Below are 23,062 nucleotides of genomic sequence, written 5' to 3'. Positions count from 1 at the left end.
TTAAAATAAAAACAACAAAAAAAAGACATTGCAAAACATAATTGAAACTGCAAATATTAACATTAACTTTATATTGAGAGTGAAACAAAAATTGCTTGTGAAAAAGATTCAGTGTGCCTGTGATTATATACAATATAACAAATAACTCGCTTATTTTAACTCTGTAAAATTTTTTTGTTGTTTTTGTTGTTGACACAGTTTCAATTCTCTGTCACAGCTTTGTTGTCTGCAACTGGACTTCAGAGCCACATATTTTACATTTTAGTGGACGACACTTGTACTGAACAAGCTACCAACAATTCAATGACTCAATCCAGTTTAATAGCCAAGGAAGATGAAGAGGTTCCTTACCTGTTGTTTAGAAGGTCCACCTTGAATCACGCATTGCATATTTCGTATCTGGGGATGGTCCAAACCTAGACTGAAGCTGAGATGAGCACCGTTGCTGTTTTAGATCAAATATTGGAATCATGTAGCAGTTTATAAGTCCTTGTGTCAAAACACGTCAAACATCTTATGACAGGCCCGCTTATTTGGCTGACTGAAAGGTTTCTTTGGATTGTTTGAAGTGAGGCTCTGTGATGGTTTTAATGTTTATTGTTTCCTTATTTCTTTTAGAAAAATGTCATGTCACAGTGAGATTGTTGGAGGAGTAAAGACAAAGGCAAGGTTATTTGTGTTGCGCATTTCAACAACAGGATGATTCAAAGTGCTTTACATGATGAAAACATAAACCAACAGGCTGGATGCAGTACATTGCAGTTACAAAATAAAGGGAAGCAAAGAAAAGTTGGGATACAAAATAAAATTACTATTTCAGTTCTTATTCATCAAAGGCAACCCTAAACAGATGGGTTTTTAGTCTTGATTTAATGGAGCTGTGTGTTTCTGCAGTTTTCTGGATATTTGTTACAGATTATTGTTAATAACTGGATTCTGCTTCTCTATGTTTGGCCGTTGTAAGGACAACAGAACTGGGGGTGATGTGCTCTAAGTGAAAATGCAATATTTACCTGGGCTCCTTTGCATGTGTGTATTTTGTGGCAGATCAGGACTGAGAAACACACGAAGCATGAAGTTTCTGCAGTTTACTATGCAAATTTGAGGAAGGTGCTGTGAGAAAGGCCCCAATTCCAAATAAATTAGTTATATTAATAGCCAATGCTGAAAGCATAACCACAGTGCTACCGTGCACCAGAAGCATGAAATGTGAGTATTCACAGCAGGCTCCACTGTGGGGAAGGAGGTGCAGCGCAGTGAGCGATCAGTGAGCGTGTGAGCAGCCCGTACACAAGGGTCATTGACGAAGCTTAGACCTGGCTCCTGGTTGGTTGGTTCTGGTTGGGAGAAGGTGTAGGAGCTCTTTGTTCACAGATAAACTGTCTCATAGTACACTGCCATGACATAGTGAGAGTTTTATCAAATATGTAAAAAATAAAATAAAATAAAAAAATCGCAGTTTCCATGAAAGTATTCCTACTGTAGCTAAAACATAATTATGAAATCCCAAAGAATCTATCGAATTTGATTCATCCTTCCTTCACCTTCACATCCAGAAAACAACAAAGAGTACAGTAATTTTTAACAGAGCAGCATCAGCAAGTCTGGCAGTAATTCAACTCAAACTATGCCAAGATGTTGGCTAATGTGGGCAGGAAATCTTCACAGAGTGACACTGCTTTAAAGGGAAGTGGACAGAAAAGTGGAGCTGGATTTTTCTTATCTTTCCCAAAGGATGTAAAGTCGAGCTGGGTATACTGTATCTGGACCTCTTATGTCTTGTAATTAGACCTTCACTTTTTTTTTTGCTTGGAGAGCACAGACCAGAGGCATGCAAATGCAGATCTGCAGATGCAAATCAAACAGGAAGTAAACCAGAAACCTCAAATATCAATCCTTATATAAAAAAGCACTACCTCTTTGTGACCTTACTGAGCATTTGTAGCCATTGGGGATTTTCACAAATTTACGATGATTGTTGTTAAGATTTAGTGCAAGTTGGGTAAAAAGCAGTTGTGTTCAGTTTATTTATTTTGCACCAATTCACAACACATGAAAAAGACAACCAATCCAATCTTACAAGAAGATTTGTGACATGCATACATTCTGAATGTGTTCTAAATATATTATAGTTTTTTATTTTATTTTATTGTGTATGTATTTCCCAAGTCTGTGTGTTTTTAGGGTTAGCAACTAAGCAAATATTAGGGTAAAAGTCAAAGCTTTTTTAAAAAAAAGTAGTTTTCCCCAATTGTGTATGCATGTATATTTATATTTTGACTTTAAAATTGCTTTTGTGTGTTTTGGGATAAAAGTGATAAAAAGTAAAAAAAAAATAAAATAAAATAAAATAATTAAAAAAAAAAACTCTGCAAAACAAAATTTGCATTCTCAGTGTTTAGCCCCCTAGGTAGATTTTGACATATTTCTCTCACAGTTTGAGCTTCTCCTGTAATCATTTAAAGTTATTCACAGCCTCCCTCAGAATATACAATTTTGACGCAATATTCAGATAATGTTTTTCCCCGGGTGTGCTGAGTTACTTTTATTCTCAAATTGGGTTACTTTGACAGAAATGGAAACCTATTCTCCATCTCTCGCTCTGAATTTAGCTGACAGTGGAGGTGCAAATAATTAATGACAGTTCGGAAATCTCTTCCAAGCCCCTCTCAAGAGACTGAACAGGGATGAAAAACGGAGCCTGAAATGGCTTGGACTATTCTCTAAAACAAAACAAAAAATCTGTCATCAAATCAGAGCATTTTTTTTTTACTGCAACGAATTAAAATGTGTTGTATTTTTTTTCTCACTCTGTCTGCAAATAATATTTTGACCCAGTTTCAATTGAAGCCTGTTTAGATCTGGTAAGACTTTTGAATTAAAAAAAAAAAAAGTAAAATAATCTCCTTGGAGAGTTGGCTTAGAAAATGTGTTACTCTAGAAGAAGTCACTGGTTCGTTTTTCACAGTCACTTTGTCTTGTTCAGTCCTACAGATGTGCTGAAGCCTTTCCCAGCTGTTCCTGGGCAAATGGCAGGTTACGTACTGGACAGTCCATCACAAGGCCTACATAGAAACTCACAATCTGAGCACTCAATTCTACTGTCCATTTAAATATAGCAACCTAATGTGTTAGGGAAAAAAAGATTGTCATATTGTACGTTTAAAGCTAGAATGTGACAAAATCTAAACAAAAAAAAATAAACCAAAGATTTCGATGAAAGCTCTATAAAAACAATTTATCAATCAGCAGCACATCGATTTGTAGCGAAGTGATCAGAGAAACTGTTTGACTGCAGTTCGCTAAATAGTGATAACTATTTTATTAAGTCTTGGATGATGAGATGTCACTGTTAGCTAGAATATATTTAGCTAAAAAACGGCAACTGTAATCTTGTTTAGAGCTGATGAAGGAGAGGGGAGCACACACTGGAGATGGATGCAGCCTGAAGGAGAGAGGAGAAGTGAAGCAGATGGAGAAACAAGCTCAGAAGTCCTGAAGCGACTCTTTTGAGGATGTGTGGAGAAAGGGACAGTTTGTTTTATTCAGTGTGTATGCTGTTATGGAGTATTCACTCAAATCGACACGCAAAGCTGCAGTCTTTCTGCTGTGCTTGGTAATAGATTTTACAGGACGTGGCTCCCTTCATCTGCTGTATATTGAATTTCATCAGCAACAGCGGATATATTGCACTGCTATCCAATACTGCAGTAGAAATGAGGAAAGATGTGGAATTTACTGATTTTCTGACAGAAGTTTTTTTTCCCGCTCCATGTTATATATGTCACATTGTCACATCGCATGTCACACTTTTGCTTAGTGCATAGTATGTATGTGTAGTTTCTGATTTTAATCTTGCTGTGGCATAGATTTGTTTCATGGCTGCTTGTTTTTACTTTATGCAGTGACAGTCCTTCACATTGTTAGATTTTTCAGCTGATTTGCACTGGTTGATGAAAATATATTCATATTATCATCAGTACACTTTGTTCATGGCTGCGTGTCAGTCATACAGTTGTGGTTTGTCAAGCGACTCGTCTTCACTTCGATTAATATCTTGAAACTCACAGGAGGTAAATTAAATGATTCACATTTTCCGCTCCTGTTGAGCCATCTCCTTTTTTAATCTCCAACTAGGATTTCATCTCAAGCAGAGAGCTTTAAAATATTTAAATTAGAATAAATTATCTGTGCGATTATCGTTTTGACTGGCTGATCAAATAAAAAGTCATAATCAGACTTAATGAGTTCATGATTTGATTCATAATGTAACACATATTAAATCATTTTAGTTTGTTGTTAATTATTTATCCTCATATATCAGTTGCTGTGAGGACAGCTGATGGCGTTTCCTCTTTAGTTACGGCAGCTCTTTCCTCACTTTCCTCTGATGTAAAACTCCTTTGAATTTTTGTTCTTCCGTGTCCTTTTAACATACAAGATTTGTGTCAGCATTAATCATACTTGAGCTTTGCAGGGTTTGCACTAACATTAGGTTGACTTCGTTACACCTGACCTAATCTGGCTGGGATCTGGGTCTGTGCTCATGTGTTTCCAGGAGACACTAGATGGCACTATGGGTGTGTATAATTCCCCAGAAATCCTGTTGCTTCTTGCCCTAATTTCCATGGACTAAACAGAAAATACAAACGGGATATTGTTATTTTCAACATGAGATAATTAGGGAGTATATTCAAGGGAAGCTGGATTCTTTAACCATGTTTTTTGTTTGTTGTCTCGTTTTTGTTTGTTTGTTTTTTGATTGTATCAAGCTTCCAGAGTTTTAGTTATGTCAGAAGCACACAATTTTTTATTGCATCAGATTAATGCCTTCTTGTTTTTGTAAATATAACCAGGTAACTGTATATTTAGAGAACGCCAGGACTACCTTTTAATGTGCTAATATTAGATGCCTACATTTTGCAAACCCACGTTTAATCCTCTTTTCATTTGCCATAGTATTAAAAAAAGAAGGCTGTGTGAGTTTTTTTTGTAAGAAGTACTATCATACGCTCTGCAGGATGTGTTTTTGTGTGCAATCCTTTTAAGCAGTGTTCCTTAGCTGACGGCTCTGCCTCATAAATGTGCATTTTGTGTCATGCACTTAATCTGTTCCATGTTAAGGATTAGCCTTCCCATCCACACAGAGAAGATAATCTCTCCTTCCCTCACCGTCTATTTCCCCTCCTTGCATCCTATTTTCCCCTGCTTCTTAATATTCATATGTCATGTTTATTTCCGGTGTTCCTCTCAGTCACTGTCTCATCTATTCCATAACCCCCACATCTCTGTTTTCACTTCCCTGTATCGCTTCCCCCATTTATAATCAATGCAGTTTTGCAAGCCTCACAGCTTTTCCTATCCTCAGCATCGGTACTTGAGAAAGTTTTTTTGTTGTTGTTGTTTCTTTGGGGTTTTTTTTGCCAAAAGGCACAGGCATACAAATCCTGGACCATAAACATTAGAGTTTATGTAATTCATTTGAATATTTTTCTGTTTTGTTTATTGACCCGTTATTTTCGGAAAGGCTTCTGAGGGTGTTTAAAAATTCATAACAAATCTTCAGCTTTCAATAGTCTTGCATGCAGTTCATCCAGATGTTTGCTACTATTTTGAGTTTACACCTTAAAGTTCTACATTTTGTATGTTCACTACTATTCCCATCAATGTTCCTGTTATTTTTTTTAACTTATTTTTTTTTAGAAATGCACTGGCATTCATTTGTTCTGCTTGTTGTAGTTCTGCCTGAGGAACTGGGAGTGTTATTATTGAAAGGCCTACATTCACTCTTACCTATGAACATTTGAAATAATTCTGCTGAAGGAACTGGCTTTGTAGTTTGCTCAGGGATTTAAGATCAAAGTGTTTCATCCAATATAACTCACTACTAGTTCCACCATCATGAGAAATGTATGCATTTAACAAGATTGTCACTAAAATGAATTTTATATTTAGGACTGTTATAAAGATTTATGCTGATATTCATACAGCTGTTATTCGTGATATCACATGTTTACTAATATTGCATATGTCCTATGATCTATCCACATGACCTTACTGCTCTGATTTAATGAAACTCCCTTCAATTCTCTGCTGCATCATTATCACTGTCACATGCTGAAAATTATCACTTTTTTCAATAACACAAAAGATTGAACATTTGCTGCAGGTTCCTATATAGAATTAGGTATTTGAAAGTTCATAGTTGATAAAAGATATCAAGATTATTCTGATTTATGCATCATCTGTACCCAATCTAGTATCTAGTCATTGTTTTTGCTCATCTCAAAAAGGGGCTAGAAGTATGATAAATTTATAGACCAAAATAGTTTAAGTTCATTTTGATGCAGTAACTGAATCTGGAAAAAAAATCTGTTTTTTCTGCATTTGACCTGATTTTACCAATCAGAGGCAGTCAGGGTGGGACAAAAGTATAAATCCAATTTCTGGCCCATTGATAGTTACATCTCCATATATCTGTTAAGTAGCTACATATGTTATTAAAACCATAAGTTATCAATTTAAACTACTTACACAGTTTGTTGTGACTCCCGTAGCTCTAAAATTAAACCATAAGAATTAAAAAAATAAAAAATAGACTAACCCATACTTAAAATATTATGTTAGGAATAGTTTCAAGGTTTTTAAAATCACTGTTTATGTAAAGCTATTAATATGTTGTAATATGTGTCTGTTTTTTATGGAGGAGATTAGAACAAGACATATAAACTGCTGTGTGGTAATATTCTAACCCCATGTGCTTGTGCACCAAAGAAGGAAAAATGTTGACTGGCTGCCAACTTTAAATCAGCTGCAGGGTGGTATTTTTCTAAACCTATAAACCCCAAAATAAAACATTTAACATGAGGCTTGTCAAAGCCTCATGTTAAATGAGGCTTCTCTTAGTGCTCTGCTCTAAGAGAAACCAATACAATACAAGAAAATTTTTTTCATTTTTTTTTCATTTAGGCAACAGAAATTCTTGAAACCACTGAAGGAGTGAGAGGAATGTTCTTTTAAGAATAGAAAAGAGGAACAAATGAAAAATAAGTTATTTATGATCAAACTTTTTTATATGTTTTACTTGAAAACTTAGCACCAGCTGTCTGACCTGTATCTCAACATATATTATATTTACATCTTGAACTATTAGTAAAATGCACTCCTGTACTGCTACAGCATTGGAGCTGAATAAATCATAAAACTGTTCTCAGCATCAATCAGATATGAAGTTACCAATGTTGCAGTTCACTGCATATTTCAATCTGTAAATCAACCCATCAATGTTAATGCTAGAGCACTTTTTCAAACACTCAGGTGACTCTGTAGCTTTTCTGCTGATTTTTTTTTCTAGACAGGATTCTCTGGAGTTGTTGATGTTTACCTCTTCGTGACCTTTTCTCAAACCAGAACTAACAGATCAATCGCGGCAGAAGCCGTATTAGCTTTAAACAAGCTCTTTGTTCAAGTCCACTGTTTATCCACACTAATTAAAACACTTCATTGTCAAGAGAGTTGCCTGGCAGTGTGTGTATATCCGTGTCTGCATGTGAGCGTACTGATAGAGCGCACAGCACGACCACTACAGTGGACCACTAGACTTAGAAAAAAAGAAAAACACAAAGGCCCCTTAATCACTCTCTACGTAAAGAGCTCTATTTTATTCAGTAAATTATAACCATGTAGTAAAAGATGTGCTCATTCAATAAGTGATTTAAAGAGTATTGCACACAGCGCCCTCTACTGTGTTTGAGCAGTTTGTTTGGATGAACTAGCTCAACAAGGGATAAGACGTATGTAAAATGCATCTTGCATTGTTGTTCCTTTCTATATATGCATTGTGTACTTTTGTTATTTCAAAATTAAATCAATAAATATTAGTTGCAAACTGATTCAAAGATTAAAACAACCAGATTAAAACTGAGGCAGGTTTAATTAAATGCTGTTAATACAGCAAACTTACTGCAAAGGTGATCTCTGGATGCTTTTCAAAAAAGCAAACAGATCTATTTTAACTCATTTTAAACACATTGGAAATCGTTAAAAACCTCTCTCGCTGTCACACATTAACATTAAGATATCTCCCAATTTCTAAATATGTTTTGAAAGGTTGTCAGGATTAGTCAAACAGTCTAACCACCTCGCCTAATTTTCAAAGACTTTGTTTACTCTAAATTTGGATGGGACCATTAGATAAAAAATATCACATTATTGTTGAATTTGTGGAGTTAAATTGAGCATACATAGGATGCAAAACACTTGTGTCACTTTTCCTCAAAACATATTCCTGTTTTGAGGAAAAAAACAGTTCAGACTATTCTGAGTTACGTTTATTTTAGTTATTTGAGTCACAAACCTCCAAACTTCACAGAGCTCACTGATGTTACCTTTAAAAACTTAATGACAATAAAACATCAGATGGCTCACCGGAGTGTGAGCTGCTTGCTTCACATAACTTTATTGCATGAAGAGTGTAAGAAAGTATATGGTCAAATATCATGGCAGCTTTTCTGCGATTGTCAAATTTAGCTGAGACATAAGACGTTTCTCACATTACCAATTAATCTTCTCATAAACCATAATTAATCGTGGAATTTTGTGGATTCGTCTTCTTGGACGAATCGTCTCCATCATCTACACACACCAATGAACGTTGAAAATGCTGATCAGAAAATCTCAAATTGATATTCAATTTTCTAATTCAGACTGAATGTTGTGGTTTTTAGAATGAAACACCTCAAAAATCTAAATCAACTTATTTGTTGCTACAGAACATCAAAAATATTGACCTTTAAAGATTTCTTTGCACTCAAAAACAAAACAACAAAAAATGTGTTTTGTAATATTTATTGGAACCCCTTTTTTAAACCTGTTTCTTTATTAGAAAAAAACTCTCAGTCACTTTCTTGTTGCGTACCAATCCAAATATTATTTATTTTTTTGTTATTGTTGTTGTCTCATCATTCTAAATTGGAGAGTACCTTTATATGAATTTATGTATTTAGCACCATTTCACCGAATTAATTTCTTTATTGTAAAACATTTAAGAAAGCCAAAAGAGCTTTTTGTTGTTTCATTCAGTATGAAGTAAGTGGCTCGTGAAGCAGAGTCACTTTGGTTTTACTGGGGAATAAATGTTTCGACATTTCATACTGTGGCAGTGCATTAACACTGTAAGACTAATTCCACACTCTGGAACCAGAGCTGTTGAATACAGGCCTTTTGGGGCAATAAATGGGAATATGTTGCTTTTTTTTTCTTCTTCATGTTTTAAAGCCTATATGCAATTTAGTTTTCTATTTTTAGGTACTGAACCCAAAGGGGGGGATTGTTCCAGTAATGTACTCTATGCTAAAACAGAGCAGTTTGTTGTAGCTTTGTTAAATCAAATGTTCACTCTCTGTTCTGACAGACTGCTTTTTAATAACTGCTCATGCCCTTTGTTCATGGTATCATCTACTTCTTTAGGTGCATTATGGATGGATAGAGACACTTTCAGTGCAATTCTGGTCCTTGTATACAGTCTTTGTTTCAATTTTACCACAAGTGTGTAATGGTCTTACTTAAAATTAAATAACCTATACTGATAAAAAAAAAAAAAAAAAAAAAACGGAGGTCTTGATGGTGCTGGTGGAGAAACGTTTTGGATTGCTCTTATCAAAAATCAAACAAACAAAAAAAGAAAACATGTTTGGGATTTTCCTTGTAATTTTAGTGGTAGATTTTTTTTTTGCCCTAGAAACTTTCTGGATAGTCGTCTTTGTTCCAACATTGGGATTGTTTGTTTTTTTAAAAAAACCTATAATGTTCTAAGAACAACATTTTCTGTATTTTCTGATATGACTTGTTGATCATCATCATGTCTTTGTGGTTCTGTTGTTAGTGTTCCTGCACCATGTTGTATTTAGGTCTGGTCTCTTCGTCATGGCGGTCGGTTTAGCCTTGGCTGAAAACATCACATCACACAGAACAGATACTGAAGAAATAAGATTTTCTTCTGTCATGACTTTACTGCAAACATCACTAACATTATTTTGATCAACTCCACATATTACCAAATTCTCTGATATTCCATGTCTTCTTTTGTTTGTTTGGGCCAATTTTGCAATCCAACACATGAAAATAATGTCCTAAAAATAAGATGTGGACGGGGTCCAGACTAAATTGCTGTCAGTTGGAGTCCAGACATCGGGATTCTCAGGTTTACCAGATGGTGTTCACAACAAGCTCATGCAAATGCATGTGGAGCTTCAAGCTCCTGTAAACAAACTTCACTGGTAGAAATTTCATTTTATTTTTTCCCCCCAAAAATGTTCTTTGATAACTGATGTAAGATCTCCTGCTTGGGGTGTTTGGCTGCTCTCCTCAGGCTTCAATGAAGGACAGTCCATTTATTCATGTCTGCTCCCAGAGCCCCAGCAGCCCAGCGCCTCAACCCTCTCTCTTAGAACATGGAACAAAGGGGATATTCTGTCACGAGAGAGTGGATGGGAGAAAGGAAGTGGGTGAGTGAGGGTACATTAAATTCCAAGTGTAGAGAATATTTGCACACGATTCTAGTTGAAAAGCCCTTGTCTTTGTCCATTTTGGTATGCGTGTGTGACTGTCTGTCGTGTGTGACACCCCCCGCCCCCCTGACTCCAGGGGAATACCCAGCAGATATTATTCGACAGTGTTCTTTGTAAAACTTTGTTCCGCACAAAGGGCTCATTCCACGCTCAGCTCTTTAGAAGCTTATACATCAAAAATGTGACTGAGCGAGTAGAGGTGTGCATTGTGATCAATCCGCTGGGGGCTCTTTGTCCTTGGTTTGACTCATGGGAACTAGGTAGTGCCGTGACTCGAGAGTCTCATGTTTCTGGTTTCAGTCATATTGTAGTATTATTTCCCACATTATGAGCAGACAGCATGGATGTGGAGTTCTTGCAGGCTTGGTCTTAGATTTAACTGAGTTATGACCCTAAGGGAAGATTTGCTTTGTAGCAAAGTCCTGGCGCTTCACCTGAAACTGTGGTCAGTTTCTTCCCTGTAGGCAGATACTCGGTTTATAACTTCTATGGTTGTACTGATACCGCTGCACAGAAACCTTGATGCAGTTTACCAAATATTGGCTTGAAATTGAAAAATGTTAACATACCCAATAATAAAAAAAGACACATTTATAGAAAAGTCAAATGGATATGCTCTTATCATTGTTTGGAAATTTTTCACTTTAATTAGTGCCTCACCTCCCTTCTCTGACTGCACATCACCGCTCCGTGGCTAAATCCCCACCTCCAACTCCCCTACCAACACCCCCTACTCCCAATCCCTCAGCTTAGACAGCCCACCACCTCTAAGAAGAGTCCTGGTGGTTCCAACTTCTTCTATTTATGAGTAATGGAGGCAAGATTCATGGGATCTTCAAAACAGCAGACAGTTTTCTGCATCTTTCCCCTGATTTGTGCCTCAAGACAATCCTGTCTCAGAGGTCAACAGGCAATTCCTTTCACCTCATGCTTGGTGTTTGTGCCCTCCACATGAACTGTCAACTGTGAGACCTTATATAGACTGGTCTGTGGCTTTCCAAATACAGTCCAATCAATTTAATTTACCACAGTTGAATTCCATTTAAGCTTTAGAAACATCCCAAGGATAATCAGTGGAAGTGGCTCAATTTCGAGTTTCATGGCAAAAGCTGCAAATACTCATGTAACCGTGATTTCTTGTATTTTGTATTGTTTTTTCTCAAATTGTCATTAATTTAATAATTTGGAGTGAGCTGGAATATATCAAAAGCGCTGTGTAAACTTTTCATACCCACTGTACAGAACATGGTGACCAAGTTTTCTGTTCAGCAACCTGAGGTGTCTTGCCACACTGTCATGATTAGGTCCGGGCTTTGACTAGGTCATTCTAACATGTAAATATGATTTGGTTTAAACCATCATAATGTTACCCTGTCTGTTCAGTGTTGTTGTCCTGCTAGACGGTCAACCTCCTCCCCACTATCAAGCCTTTAGCAGCTTCTAATAGAGATTTTTCCTGGACTGAGAGACTCTACTCAGATGTGGAAGGTCCTGTATTTAAAGAAAAAAAAAAGAGTGATGGAATTAAAAACTTTCTTTTTTTTGGATCTGTGGGAGGACAAAGCAACACTGCATTACTGACTCAACACATTGCAGGAGTTTTTATTTTGGTTTGTGAGTCTTTTTCAAGAAGCTCTTCAGTTTTACTCAAGGTCACCCTTTCACTAGCCTGTGCAATTCTGCTCAAACAAAATCTGGCTTACAGCACAATCTGGGCTTTCTCGTCTTCACTTGTATTGCCTCTGGTAGATTTTCTATCTGAACGATGACCTGTCTGTCGTTTTAGCAGTGGTAGCAGTGGAAGTGAACAAAGCCTTTCCGTCGGTGTTGACCACGCTTCAAAAATACTGAATTAACATTAACAGCCGCCTTGTTCATCCTGGCACTTCTCTCTTCGCAGTGGAGGATGGTTGTTTAGGCAATTTTCAGGAAACCTCACAGTATCAATCTGGTGCATTACAGGCAAACATTAGCAAGTAGGTAAAACTTAAAACCTCAAAACAGTCCAGGCTTCCAGGAACCAATTGCTTTTTTAATAGCCAAAAGCCCAGAAGCTCTGTACAAAGCAAATAGCACAAGACAAGGGGTCCAAACTAGTCTTTTATGAACCAATTCAAAAGTAAGATTATGCATACTGTTTGAAACCGAATGAAATTGCACTACCTTAGAAAAGAGCATTTATACTAACTGTTCGCATTGTTGTGTTAATTTAGTTACTAATGGTTATGTGAAGGAAAGGTGTTTTCCTTCACATATGTATTGCAAGATCTTTGATTGGTTGTGTAGTGCTTTGTGTGCGCTCTGCCTTGCTTCCTGAAAAAGACCCAGTGTTGCTTTTGCATTTGTAGCATTCTAATTTGTTTTCTCAATCATTCAGCTGCAATTTATCTTTGTATGTTGTTACAAGAAACAGCAAGACGTGATTATAAGACAAGTCCCTTAAGAGACTTGTCTTTGCATTTCAGATTCTCAGCAAAGAGATTAGCTCTATTTCACACTTTTACTTGATCTTCAAAATTCCTTCTAACTTCCCTCAATATCCTGCTGGGACTTGAACTCCACATGGGTCGGTTTTAACTGAATTTCTGTCATTATACTTAACACAAACAGAATTTTAAATTTGCTTTTGACATCCTTTTTTCTTGTAGTTTATACAGAAATGCAAACCACGGCCATCCAAAATAAAGTGACGGGCCTAAAAAGGAGAGGAAAGGGTCGGGTTCACATCATGTGATTAAAGGTAGCCTAAGCCAAAATATTTTGTCACGAAAGAATTGTGAGAAAGTCTTTGGTCAGTAACTTGAATTTCAGGTACTGTGTGTGACCAAAGATATCCTGTAATAAATATCAAACAGTATCAGATATTTTCTTGAAAATAGTGTGCAATTATTGCAACTCCAGTGGCTGTAAGATTTTTGTCCTCATTTGCCCAATGGTGAGTGTTAATGCTGCTATCTCTTTTTCCTCCTCCTCTGCCATTGAAACTGATTTCAATAATTATCACATTAATACCATTAGCCTTCTATCCATTTATTGTTGGACTGATATCTTGATCTGTCTGAGGTGATTTTGCTGGGTCAACTTATGCAGTAAAGCATCTTCCATTGCACAGTTAGACATGGCTTACTTGTAAAATTGTTTGAGATCGAACTCAAGCTGACACATTTAGGCTCTGTATGATTTTTAAAACTTTAATCACAAAATCACCCAAGATGCTTCTGGATAAACTCTGGAGGAATTGCAGAGATCCCCAAGTTAGGTGGAAGAATCTGAGGGGGAAAGTAACAACAATTCCCATTTGCCATTTGCCATTTGCCATTTGCCATTTGCGATGGCCTTGAGACACAGTAAACAAGTAGAAGAAAGTGCTTTGGTCTGATAAAAATAAGACCTATCTTTAGTTAGAGATAAAATCCTAGAAATGACAAGGAGTACACGACAGTAGATGACATATGAAATCATGCTATCATGCTGTGGGGAAGCTTTCTTCAACAGGGATTGGGAAGCTGGACATAGCGGATAAAAAAATGGAGAGAGCTTAAAACAAGTCAATCCAGGAAAAAAAAAACATCCTTGGACTTAGGCGAAAGCTCACCTTTCGCTCACCAGAACATACACCCAGAGCTGAAAGGAAACGGTTTCAATCAAAGCGGATCAATGTGTTGGAATGGCTCAGTCGGTGTCCAGACCTCAGTGTAGTGGAGAATCAGGAGCAAGATTTGAAAATTGATGTTCACAGAATGCATGTATGCTTCACTAAACATTGTTAGCCTTTCATGGGATTAGCCATGTGCAGAAGCACATTTTCTCTGCCAAGTCCATCGTCCAGCAGCTCGATGCTTCACTCTAACCCTTCACAGGACGAGTGCACATGCTCATTCTCCAGCACAAGACTAGCCATCTGGAAACCCCCTCTTTGCATTGTGTTGTGGTGTGATTCCCTTTCTCCTTCATTTCTCCTCCTTCCGCCTCACTTGTGTCACTTTTACTCTGAGTAATGCACAACAAACACATGTCCCTCATGACTCCAAGTGACATTTAGTCATTTTTCTGGAGGTTTAAATAAGCTGTTTGAGTAGCTGTGACATTGAAGAGCTAGTGGAGGCAATATCCGCAGCAGTCCCTCTACCCCTGCAAACTTGCAGTAAGTTAGGGGAGTTTTCAAGGACGCAAAGCAGCATTCATATTCATGTGTGGTGATCAAATGTAAATGATTACCCAAAGGATTATGGCAGCAGCAGCATTTACTCTGACTCCATTTTTAGGCCCATTTATAGAAAACTTATCGTCCTAGTTGTGGGGGGAGGAGGGCATGGCTTCAACATCAACGCCTGTGTGTCACTGGGTTTTATTGAGTAACTTACAGCAAATTCAATAGTTTGCTGTACAGACACAGAAACAAACAATGTATGATTTTATTCTAGCATGGATTCATAAATGCATAGCTGCACGGACCAGCACATAATGATGAAACCTCTCATTGTAGGGCCTTTAATAATGACACGACTGCTGAACACGAGCTGATGGTGCATTATTTAACAGTTTGTCTTCTTTCAGCGAGCCTGTCTTCATTGCTCCTTCCTCTGTGATGAAACACTCAATGGGGTGCTCTGCTGGAGCAGCAAATCAATGACAATATGTTTGATCAAAGTCTAGGTCACAAGCCTTAAACAACGCCAGGCAAGATATTAAGTATTTAGACAACGTGGAGGAAAACAGTGGGAGACCCAGATCAGAACAAAACATGGGAGCTGCAGGAAGAACATAGAGGGAAAGGAAACATAACTCCCACTCCTCTGCTTCTCTTTATGATGTGAACGAACCGCTCACTCAAACAGTATCCATATTTCCACTGTTGAATTTTTGCATATTTCTGTCCTTTAGTATTCGCCACACAAGCATCTCCTTCAGTAAAGGCTTGTTGATCAAAATGTTTAATTCTTCCCTCCTTCCCGGCTCCTCGGCTATTTTTAGCAAACTCTTTCATCATAATGAAGATTTTTAGATGATGAAGAGCTAGTTAATTATTTGTTGCAAAACATCTGGTTTATTAAAAGAAATGAAGCTCATATGGCCTTGACAAATTACAACTGAATCAGTAATATAGCAGAACCGAGCCAGTGCATTCAAATGTTATCAAAAAGTATGTTTCTTTCAGAAGTTGTAATCAAAAAGCTAAACTCATCTACAGATTTATTAGAATGTTGATGCATTTCAAATGATTTGTGGCTTACAGGTAATGGCACTTCAATTTTATGAATCTAAAAACCAGTTGATTTGTAAAAAAAAAAAATAATAATAAATTCAACTAATTGTCTTAACCAAAGATTTTATTTTTCTCGTTTTGAATTGAATTATTAAAAATACATTTTTGATAATGTTCTAATATTTTTGTAGTAGTTTATCTTAATTTATGTTATTCAACTTTAAAAGATTATCATTTCCTGAACAGTTAATCAAAAATGCAAAATAAAAAAAAAGAATCGAGTATTAATCCTCCATTTCTTTTTTTTTTATTGTTCCAATATGTTCCATCTAAGTGTACCTGCCTAACACTTCCATACACTAATGCTTTATTCAGGAGGAGATGAATACAAACATGCTCCACAGTCGTGTTGCCCCACTGAGAGTTTTAGCACGGAGAATGGAGCAGTGGCTTGGGAAGCAGCTATTGTTACTGTCAGGTTGTGTGAGTCATTAAACCAGGCAAAATATGCACCTTCTGCAGTGAGGTAAACACCAGGCTATGTTTGTGGATCCTGATTATCCTTCTGTTTATTCCAAGGACCAGACAGCTGCTGATATGTTGCATATATTATCTGTTTGCTGAAGGAAGGAGCTTTTCAAATAGATGATGCTGCACGTGCCGATGCAGCAACTTGTAGAATTCCTGCAGGCTCTCCATCTGTACATCTGCAATCTGTACGAAGATGATGCATGGCTTTCACAGCCAAGTTTACATTAACACTTTTTTTTTCCCCCCAATCGACTGTTCAAGGTCAAACTACTATAGAGGATTTTCTCATTAGTAATAAAAATGTGGATGCTGAAAGCTAAACTGGGAATGGTTCTTTACAAATGCACCAAAGCTGTCAGTAGGCGTCATAAAACATATGTAATAGTTACAATAAGTCTTTTAGGGCTCTTTTCGGCCCCTACAATGACTTTCAGCTCTGAAATAGTTTTGGCCATTTGTCAAAAGGGAGACTGCTATGAAAAAGTTGCTGTAGTCTCTGCTGGTGTGTAGATAAATTCAGCAATTAAAAAGTTTTCTCAGTTTAAGACTTTTAGCAAACTTTGTAATTTTGGAGCTCCTTAGTTAAAAGGCAAGAAATATCTTCAGAGTGCAGCTATAATAGAGAGACATGGTGGCATTAAATGTAAGTGCAAGAGGGAAAAACAGTCATGAAGACCAGAGGCACAACTACTCAGGGTACTGTACAGAGGGGCCAGCCATAAAAGGCTCTAAATCATAGAAAAAGTTGGTTATACTGTAAGCCAGAAGTGAAGTGTCATTTCATTAAATCCAGAAGACCTTTATGAATATAGGTCAGTACAAGTAGGAAACCCAGAATGTTGTTTGTGAATCCTGCTCCCTCATCTTTGTTCAATGTCCTCCAGTTAAGTAGTTGACAGATTAGAAATAAAATTTTGCTACTGCTTTAACACAAGCTGTGTTGTTTAGTTAGACTTGTTACAGTGTCCCAGTTGCTGTTATTGACTGGCTGTCATTTTTCAAACCACATTTCAGTGTCTAAACGTATAAGTCTGTGTCCTGTATCTTAGTTTTTATGTCACTCTGCATTGTCCTACATAAGTGGATTTACTCAATATATTGTCTTGCTCCTTTTGAAAGGCAAATATCATAATGTTTTATATCCAACCTCCTCAAAAAGTCTAGAATATATACAAAAAATAAATCCTAATCAGCCTCTATATTGTAGAGCAATTTGAAAAACTACAGAGCATGCTTCCCTGTTCTTGTGACCATAACGGATCACTTTCCTTATGAAAAAAAATATAAATTTTGAATAGGAGCAAAACATTAAAGAAGTAAAGATTATTAGAAGATACTTGGAGGCTTTAACCTTAACTGTCTCCCTGAAAATGCTTACATGTTGTCCAGTAGGTCTATGAGGACAACAATGTCCTCATGGCACTTAAGGGGTTAAATGCTACAATCAAAAACACTTCATAGCTTGTGGAGGGATTTTAACAGGAAGACTTCTTACTACTGACCTCATGCTGGGAAAAAGTGCTGATGGTTGATGGATGTGTGGAGACTGCATCCTGTTGTGAATGAGGTCATTCTTGGAAACATTACAGGAAGCAAAGATGTGTGAATTGTTTGTAGATATAAAGTCCAAAGAGCAATTTGCTTAATGCTGATAATTGACATTTATGCAAAACTTGTGTGTGTGTGTTCAGCCATATGAAAAAATGCAGCCAAACAAAATGGTCAAGTTACATGTTGACTTTATTTTGAGCTGCTATGAGAAACATTGATTCTGTCCATAGGTTTACAAAATCTACAGACTGGTGACAAAAGGAAGATGAAACACAAAAGACCCAACAAGGCAGATGACCTGAAGGCAGCTATCGACGTAATCTGAACTTCTAATGCACCTACTCAGTGCCACAGGCTGGTCACCTCTTTGCCACAAAGCATTGATGCAGTAATTCATACAAGACGGGACCCAACCAAGTGCTGAGTGCTAATGTACACACTTTCCAACAGCAGGAGATTAGCGCATAACGCATTCTTTTTCTTTTTGACCTAACGTGATATTCTAATTTTCCGGTACACTCAATTTTGGGTTTTCTTGACCTGTACGCCATAATTAATAAAACTGAAATTGTTTTACTTTATGTGCAATAATTTATAATCTCTAAAAAAAATCATAGCTTCACTTTCAGGGGAAGATTGGTAAGAAATAATGCACTTTTGCACAAAAATGTATTCTTTCTTTTTTTTAGATGAACCTGTAAATGACCGTTAAGAGACAGGACATAATACCTGAGTTATTTTTTTTTTCTTTTTATTCTCTTGATTAGCTTCCTCTCTGACTCCCACAGGAAGACCCTGGCGGGCCAATACCACCACATTTCTCAGCAGCTTTTGAACATTTAGGCGAAAGAGGAACGTGATGGAAAAATGTGGAGGCTGGCGAGAGAGGAAGTCATGCTGTTATGCTGTTCTCATGTTGATGACAGACCTGTTTCCAAGTACAAATTTTCCCTTTACATGGGAAGAACTTCTTTCGTAAAGCCTTGTTTTTCTAGCCGCACCTGTTTCTCTTGTGAGAAGCACCTAACTATACTTCAGTAAAAAACACATTATGATGATTCACCTAACCTTTTATTGGACAGTGAATATATGTTTTTATAGTCTTGAAGGTCCTTGTAGGTCAGCAATAGAGGCCAAGCACACTGAAAAAGTGAATAACTTAATGTGCTTCAAAATTCAGCTTTGATATGATGAGAAACATTGAGGGAAAAGGAACAGCTGTGTTAACCAGCTGCCAACTGGGCAAATGGAAATGTATGGATGGCATCAATCAGCAATGCACCCCATGGGTTAGCTTCTAGTTTAAAAAAAGTATCACATTGATTGTGCAAGAGAGTCTACCCTAAATCATTTTATAATCCCTTTACACCTATTTATTGCAGTTTTGAGGTTTGTGTGACGAGCCTAATGGACAGAGGATGTAAAAAAATTAAATGGCTAACTCCTTGTCAACCTAATTACATCTGTTTTCTTTTATTTCCATACATCACTTTAAATCTGTTTCTACACTGAGACTGAGAACAGAGCACCTTCATCAGTGTTGGGTGGGTGGATATGTTGAGAGGTCTAATCATATTTCTTTTGCTGAATATATTAGAGAGTGGAGAAAATGTCAAATCAGAAATCACAGGAATAGCACACACCAACAAATGCCTTACAGTTTTAGTTCATTTTGACAATCTGTCATAAGCTACATGAGGTTTACAAAACAGATTCACTAAATGTATCGTAAGTCGATCAATAAAAACCTGTGAAGCTAAATTTTAGCTCTAATATCCCGAAAAAAATGCACTAATCAAGCACTTCATCGTTTCGAACCCAACCAGTAGCATTGCCTGTTATTTCGTCACAAGATAAAAACGCAAGATAAACTGCAGAATAATTACATTTGAGAGGAAACAACAAAACTGAGAAAAGACTTGTAGCAAGCAGCCATTTTGTCAGTAAGTCACCAGACTTCATTAAGTGCACCTCTTGTTAAACTGTTCTGCTAAATAATGAGCTGTATTGGAAATTAATGAATTCTTTCCAGACTGTTCAATGCAGACAATTCATTATTCAGTCTGCAGAAAAGAGACCTAATGGAGAATAAGTGAACGTAAACGTGGTCACTTTGTTCTTCCAATAATTTTAGCTAATTCTCTTTATGCAAGTGTCACAATGAGATAACGAAATGTTTCAGGAAACCAGCATAAATTCTTGGAGGTGGGAAAATGTTAAATGCCATGCGGTACTTTTGCTTTATCAAGTTAATTTAGTTAATTTGCTGTTGTGGAAAAAGTATATATATATATATTTTTTTTTTTTGTGAAGAGGAAGATTATGTGAAGAATATATGAAGAGGAGTCGTTTCTCTGCTTTACAGGCAACAACAGATTCTCTGTCACCAAATATGCCAAACTACCAGAGAAACCTAGATCAAGTTGAAGATTTTCCCTGGAAAATGAATGTAAAATATTGTGAACAGTGGAGTCAGAGAGTCAGTAAGAAAGTCCAGAAGTTAGGAGATATATAATTGTACTCGACCTGCCATGTTAAAGTAATCTGTACAACCACATGGGCTCAGTGGCAGGACCACTGTAAGTCATCACTGCTGCACAAGGAAATGTTAGACTAAAAAGTGCTTCAAGTACAGACTTGACTTTAATAGAAAATATTGCTGTTTGAACAGAACAGGATCTCATACCATGACCTGTCTTCTTACCCAGATTTGCTCAATACGACATTCATTTACCATTTATTCTGGGTTTCTTCCAATATGTTAAACATGATCTTGTAGGTAAGTTCAGTTGTAAATAACTACTAAATGGGAAAAGCATATTGTGCAATAATTATGTTAATCTGTGACTTAAATTGAACCGAACTGAAATATCTGTCAAAACTATAGAGGCTGTAAAGATTGCAACATGCAGTAAATGTATTGCACTGAGCAGCTTTTTCTACATAAACATAGCTGTTACAAATAATATTTATTGACCCAACCTCTACAAACTTGTCACACCGAGCAACCATATGCGTCTCAGTGTGAATGTGTGTATGCGTGTTTGAGAGAGAGTGTGTGCCCATTCGGCATGTGTATCTGTCACACTCTGTTGGTAGTTACTGCTCCCATCCACAGCCTACTGTGAAATTACCATTTGTTTTGGACTCAAACATGGGCTTTCATGCTAATCTGACTTGTTTCTTTTTTTTCACTGCCTCCCCCAGCTCCTCCTCTTCCTGCTCATTCAGTCTTTCATCTGATATTTTCCTCGCTTGATGCTTTATTCCTCTCTCTCTCTCTCTCTCTCTCTCTCTCTCTCATTTGTCACCATTCCTCCCTCATCTCTGTTGACCTATCTTGGTCTTTTGCATTTTCTCACTCTCACCCCTTGCAGGCCATCAGTGCCCATGGTGGTCCTGCTCAGTGCTAACTCGGCTGCATCCAAGACCACAGGTACACCTCCTCCTCTTCCTCCTTCTCTTCCTCCTCCTCCTCTTCCCTCTCCTCCTCAACCCATCCTCCACATCTTGCTCTATTTTTAACTCCACTCTCAGAGATCTTTCCCCTTGATTTTCAATCTCCAAGCCGAACCCTCATCTGTCGCCAGCCTTAGTGTCTCTCCAGCCAACTATCTGAAGAGTGTAGGCCAACACCTGTTTAGTAATTTATACACATTCATTTTTTTTATTCCTTTGTTGTCAGAAAAATGTTGCCTGAATTTCACGCTGACCTACTGAAAACAAGCATTTGAAGCTTACATTTCTTCATAAAAAATATCAGTACTGTCTTCAGTGTATGACAGCTTCCTATTTTTCCTTATTATTAATAAAATGTTTGAAATAAGTTTGAGGACTACCCATTCCTGGGGAATCTCCGACCCGATCCGAGTCAATTTGCTTTAAGCTGGTTTAAGGAGATGCTCCAATGGCAGATATGAACCGATGTCCTGTGGCAGATATTTTATGAATATACATGAAAAAGTCAGGTGTGAAGTGATCAAAATTACAAATGTATGAGATGGCAAAGTATCAAAATGACCAGCAACAGACAGCCAATGCTTCTGTAAAGACAGTTTCCTTTCCAGTAGCATCTCGTTTCTGTCCTTCCTCTGCTAGTCCAACACTGTTAGTCTTCTCCTAATTGTAACATTTTACTTACCAAAGGTTGTTGCTGTTAAAGAGACCTGGTAATGTTTCAACATGGTGTGTTTACTGATTAAGAAAACATCCCACTTTTGAGTTTCTGACAGCTGACAAAGCCAGAACCTAAGAAAAAAATAAAATCATTTGATTCCAGTTCACAGTCGCTTGGTGCTTCTCTTGTATTGTGTCGAGTCAAGGTAAAAGAGTGTGATAGTGAACGAAAAGAATATATCAGTGCTGCAATCAGGAATCAAACCCCTGACAGTATCTGGACAAACACCACAAAAACCTGCTTATAGCCACGTCGACTTAAACCCCTGATTACATCTGACAGTGTGTCTTTGGGGAATTTGTTCATTCATGTCTTAAATGGTTTGCCTTGTAAGGCTGCCACCGTGTCTTGCAGCCTGGCAGCCATGTGAAGCCCCCCCGCAGAGTTGAAACATGATGCACTTGTTGGTCTGTGTGGCTGAAGTCCAGGTCTTTGTCAGCTTCCTTCCTCAGCCTTGCGATTACTTGCCATCTCAGTGCATAATCTCATGGGGAAACGTAGCGGCACATAACCTTCACAGCTGGATTTTTGCTAGAATCTCTGATTTGTATTGTTTGTGGGAGGAAAGCATGTTGACATCACAGAGTAGGTTTTCCAATGAAATTGTTGGAAAAAAGCACTAAATTATCGGCCCAGATAGCCAGACTTTCCAGCAAGAGTTTTGTTTTCTTATTTCTGAATGTGCTTTGATAACCAAAGTCAACAACCAGTTTCCTATGCAGTGTCCTTTTGTGGTTTACCCTCCTTGTGACCATCTGATAGGCGTCTGTCAACTGAGCAGAAAACTAGTTTACTCACCCAACCTCATGAAACTTCTGCAAATATTTTGAGTTAATTAGATGATTAGGACATAACAGCATGATCATCTAAATTATGATAAACATTCTCTGTGAATATGGAACTTTTTGAAATAAATTACAAAGCTATTATATATATGTGTATATATGTATATATATGTGTATATATGTATATATATATATATGTGTGTATATATGTATATATATATATATGTGTGTATATATGTATATA

At 37.2% G+C, this 23,062-nt stretch overlaps 1 protein-coding gene across 2 annotated transcripts in view; it reads left to right on the top strand.

Annotated features, from left to right (window-relative positions):
- mid2 (midline 2) overlaps positions 1–23,062 on the top strand; it is a 150,592-nt gene that overhangs the window by 10,870 nt on the left and 116,660 nt on the right. Inside the window, exon 2 of one of the 2 annotated variants that reach the window (XM_016670597.1) lies at positions 21,234–21,292. The exons of the other annotated variant lie outside the window; for it this stretch is intronic. The gene's annotated coding sequence lies outside the window, so the exon portion shown is untranslated. The remainder of the gene's footprint in view (positions 1–21,233; positions 21,293–23,062) is intronic. 2 annotated transcript variants of the gene reach the window in all.

The sequence above is a fragment of the Poecilia formosa genome, unplaced genomic scaffold, assembly GCF_000485575.1.
Source record: "Poecilia formosa unplaced genomic scaffold, Poecilia_formosa-5.1.2 Scaffold35, whole genome shotgun sequence".
Taxonomy (NCBI): Eukaryota; Metazoa; Chordata; class Actinopteri; order Cyprinodontiformes; family Poeciliidae; genus Poecilia; species Poecilia formosa.
Note: the sequence above shows the minus strand (reverse complement) of the source record. Positions and strands in the feature narration are given on the sequence as shown.